At 37.0% G+C, this 5061-nt stretch overlaps 1 pseudogene; it reads left to right on the top strand.

The window, feature by feature from the left end:
• Positions 1–3149: 3149 nt before the first annotated feature.
• Positions 3150–4772, top strand: LOC113345738 (annotated as a pseudogene).
• Positions 4773–5061: the final 289 nt, after the last annotated feature.

Here is a 5061-nt window from a genome sequence, read left to right on the forward strand (position 1 = left end):
CCATAGTGACAACCAACTAAGTAGTAGGAGTAATAATGCAGTGTAGTTGCTCAGCTAAAGCTGAATCTATAAAACTGTTGGTGCTGCCAGTATCAATAAGTATAGAGATATTATGCTTCCGCAGAAGACCAGGAACTCTAATAGTGTCCCCTCTACTAGTACCAGTTAAAGCATCAAGAAAAATTTCCATGTCAATGTCAATTGGAGAATTAGTCTCTTCTTCATGTGGTATGTCCTCTTCAGTAATGGTATCAGCACTCTCCTCTTCTGCAACTATCCAAAATAGTTGTTGTGTTTTGCAAACATGACCTTGTCTATACACCTCATCACAATTGTAGCACAATCTTTGTACCTTTCTGAGTTTGAGTTGCTCAGAAGTGAGTCTTTTAATGGGAGGGTGGGTGGGGTTTGACTCAGGAAGAAGTGGTGGTGGTGGTGGTTTAGGATTTTTTGGTGGAAGGGTTGGTGGTTTTGGTGACAAACTAGACTGGTAGGTTGGTTTTCCCATAGAAAAATAATTGGAAAAAAAATGTGGTGGGTTTTGAAGGTTTTTGTTGATGAAGTAAGGATTGATCCTGCAACCTTGCTAGAGTAAAATCTCTCATGAGGGTGGTTGGGTGAAACATTAGAACATTATGTTGTATTTCTTCCTTAAGAGCTCCAATGAAACTCATTACATAATAGCTCTCTGGAAACTCAGGATGAATGCTCATCATTAAGGACCTAACAACCTCAAATTCATCAAAAAATTCAACTACTGTAGTTGTGTGAGATAGCTTGTTAAACATACCCACAATATTATCGTTTGATGGGTTTTCAAAACGAAAACAAACTTGTTTAGCTAATTCAAACCAGCATAAGATAGATTTATAAGTTTGTAAGTTAGAAATCCACCTTTATGCTTTGCCATACATGTGCATCGCTGCCATCTGCACCTTTTGAGTTTCCTCTCTGATATTGTGAAGAAGAAAAAATCTGTCACACTTCTGAATCCGCCCTTTTGATTAGTTTCATCGAATCTAGGAAAGTCTAGCTTGGGGAATCGATTGTAGCTATTGAAACTCCGATTCTCAGTGAGTTGATTAACATCTGGCACAATACTTCCCCCTCTTGGTATAGCATTTGATTCTCCATGATCACCTTCTCTGTTGTTTAGATTCTGTAATTGTAGAAGCACTTGATTAAGTTGTTATTTCATTTCCGACACATCTTGATTCACCTTATCCAACTGAGTTTGTTTTTTTCTCTGTGTATCATGTAAATCCTTAGTAGCTAGAACTCCCTGCCCTCCCATGGTGACATGATCGATCGACTCTGATGCCAATTGTTCTATAATGAACAAATTGAAATAACAAATGAATCGAAAATGGTAACTCTGATTCGAAAATCATCCTGAGAACTAAGTTCTTAATAAATACATTAATTGATAATCCTTACAGCCGCCTCTCTTACACCATTAATAGGGCAAAACTAAAGAAAACAGTATTCAATCCTCACGCGACACGTGTGTGAATCCTAGCGGCTAAAAACATGAAAGGGTAAATAAAAGATAAGAATGGATGAAGGCATCTCAGGTTCAGATAAGTACAACCCTTCTATTAGGTAACCACATGACAATAAGATTCACTCAAACTAGATCGATGTGTCGACGGGATCTATAGAAATGTTTGTAGATCTAAAGACATCTTGTGATAATCCATTGTTCACAGACTCCGTTATGTGCGTGATTGATCACAAGAGATTCAAGTGATGTTGTGCAGGTTTAATTGAAAACTAAATAAGATTTGAAGACGAAGAAGATTTCTTATTGGTTTCTCATATCTTTGTATATAACAAACCTTGATCAGCTGGGATATAACTAGAATCGGATTTATTCGATTGATTAGTTGTGTAAGATCGGCATCGCTTTATAGTTTCTTGTTAGATTCTATACTGATTGATTGCAAATCTAAGCTCTGTTACTTCAGTAGTTGTTGGGTAAATTGATCTAACCAGGCAAATGAGTTTATTAGTTTAAACGGAAGAGCCTTTGCATATGACTTGAGATATTTTATCTGGAAAGAATCAATAGAGTTGTTACCAAACATATTCGTTGTTCCTTTAATGTTTGGAATACGATCCAAAGGAATTGTTCCAGTGCGTGCACTTATTGAATGTCGGAAGCGCATGGATACTTAAGAAACTAAGTGAACTAGGTTTAGTTGCTTGGTCCCAACTATATGAAGTTGGTTTAGATTTTGTATAGCGGCTTAATTCTGAGAGTATCTAATACTGGACTTGGTCCCGGGGTTTTTCTGTATTTGCGGTTTCCTCGTTACAAAAATCTTGTTGTGTCTTTTACTTTTCTATTTCCGCAATTATAATTGTTTGTTATAATTAAAAGTAAAATACACAAACATTAACTCCGTATTACTTGATAGTGATCCTACGGAGTTTGGTTAAGTTCAAACCTATAATCAAGTAACCACAGTTTGATTGTTGTATTGTCTCGATCTCGTACCCATAGACGATCACACAAAGTGTGAATACCGACTTGTCGTATTATCTCGACTTAGTCCATAGACAATCACTTTCGGTAAGAGGACTTATAGGTGGATAAATTAAAGATTTTCGTGTATTTAGATACCCTCGTCTTTTCAGTTGTGTTTGTGTTTAACTCTATATCTCTGCATTCTTCCAGGCTCTGGGATGTTCTCCTGAGAGCTGTAGAAAAATCAAGTGTACTAACGAGTGACTTATCGAATTTAAGAGATGTGGTAGTCAGAGCTGCTTATAGTGATGTTGTTGTGGATGAGGAATAGACTTATCGAATTTAAGAGATGTGGTAGTCAGAGCTGCTTATAGTGATGTTGTTGTGGATGAGGAATAGAGAGATTTCTGGTTAAAGTAACTTCACAATCATGAGAATGGAAATAATGATTACGTGCTGGTAATATACTGAGTTTAGTTACTTTATATGTATGGGATATTAGTATTAAATTATTGTGTTAAACTCTTATTCTAATGAGCTTACTGTGAGGTGTACTTGCGCTGACCTTTACTTATGTTAAACGTTAAGTGGGGGTGGGAAACTTGTATACTCCTTTCCCCTCACATTTGCATTATTCTGTTTATGTTCGTCAAGAACTTTATTTCCACTGAAATTGTTGATGTGTCTCAGACGATGAGCGACTGTCACCATATTCATTGTATGTTATGCTCCTACGTCGTTCATTTCTGGCTATGTGAGTGGAGGAGGGTTGTATTCCAGGAGTGGTGGTATGTTTATCTGACTCACTCTAGGAAATGTTTGGTTCACGCGTGATTGCTTTATCTTTATGCTCCATCTCTGTTCAGTGTATCTTACTGGAGTCCTGCTAATCCTTTTCTCTCAGGTAAAAGCTGGATAAAGTCGATGATCCTTACGACCTCACTTTTTCCATTTATGTGCTTTGGGATTGGCTTTGCACTCAATACAATTTCCATATTCTACGGATCTCTAGCCACTATTCCTTTTGGAGCTATGGTAGTTGTTTTCGTCATCTGGGACTTCATCTCCTTCCCTCTAGCACTTCTTGGTACTGTTGTGTTGGAAGAAACTGGAGTGGTGCTCCAAACAATCCTTGTTGTGTCAAGACCATTCCTCGTCCAATCCCTGAGAAGAAATGGCATCTCACACCGTCGGTAGGCTCACTAATGGGGGGTCTTCTTCCCTTTGGCAGCATATTTGTTGAGATGTATTTTGTCTTCACATCCTTCTGGGATTACAAGGTACATATCCTCTTTAATCAGTCTTAGGAGGCTTTTTTTGCAAGTTACATACATATAACTGCTATGTTTTATTTTGTATCCTGCTAGCTACATTTTACTGTTCATTTTTTTAAAAACCTGATCTAATATTACCATTTCTATCTCTTGTTCTTGCTTGCAGGTCTATTATGTGTTTGGATTTATGTTACTGGTTTTCCTAATTCTTGTTGTCGTTACTGTTTGTGTTACAATTGTTTGGACATATTTCTTGCTGAATGCTGAAAACTACCACTGGCAATGGACTTCATTCTTCTCTGCTGCATCGACTGCCATCTACATGTACCTCTACTCTATTTACTACTAAGATGTCAGGCTTCTTCCAAACTAGCTTCTATTTTGGATACAGTACGATGTTTTGTCTCGGTTTATGAATTATATGCGGTGAGTTCTTGCAATTTGCATTTTTCTTCATATATTTCGGTTCGTTTTTTTTTAAATAAATTATTATTGATCTGTTTTTTGATTGTGTGGATATTATTTCCCTACTTATTGGGCTCCGTTCCAAAGATTATTACCCTCAACAACTGTTAACCCAACCAATGCATGATATGATTACTAGTGGCATGATTTAACTAAATTTATGGGAGCAGTTGGTTATCTGGGATCTACTTTATTTGTGAGAAGGATATACAGAAACATCAAGTGTCACTAAACTGAATAAAGTATCAAATACTTTCTCTAAAAGCTATACTAGGGTGTCAAGTTCTTCATGCAAGGAGCCTACTTTTCCTAATTGACGTGAATCAGTTCAGTAAGCGCAACATAGGAAGTGTTTGCACTTTTGCAAGGCGTGTGCAGTTTTTGTGATTTCATCATTTAAGAACCTCAATAGCACAATTTTCTTAAGTTACTTAGACCTTATGTTTTATAATCTCACCTTTTTTTTTTCTCTAATACTTGCAGGTTGTCTGCATCCTGTTAGCTTTGAAAATTCTTTGGTTGCTGAAAGGCTTGGGAAAATGCAAAAATACAAAGGAATTTGAGTGGTATAATCTTTGCTCACATGATACATTTGATGAGAAGTAGCAGGTATTCCGTTTCTTTAGTCTCAATTTTGTTTCCTCGATTGTGAAATCCCATTGCATTGTTCTCTGAGTCTTCCAAGGCTGTGTCATAGCGGTTTCCAAGGCCAATACTACAAACTAGTTATTATCTGACTGTAGTTGCCAAATTCTGGTATTTATTACTTTTTATGCTTTCAAGGACCTGAAAATGCAACATCAAGCTCAGCAACTCATGTTTGGTGCAGAACCATGGGAAGAAGCTTCCTCG

The sequence above is a fragment of the Papaver somniferum genome, unplaced genomic scaffold, assembly GCF_003573695.1.
Source record: "Papaver somniferum cultivar HN1 unplaced genomic scaffold, ASM357369v1 unplaced-scaffold_83, whole genome shotgun sequence".
Taxonomy (NCBI): Eukaryota; Viridiplantae; Streptophyta; class Magnoliopsida; order Ranunculales; family Papaveraceae; genus Papaver; species Papaver somniferum.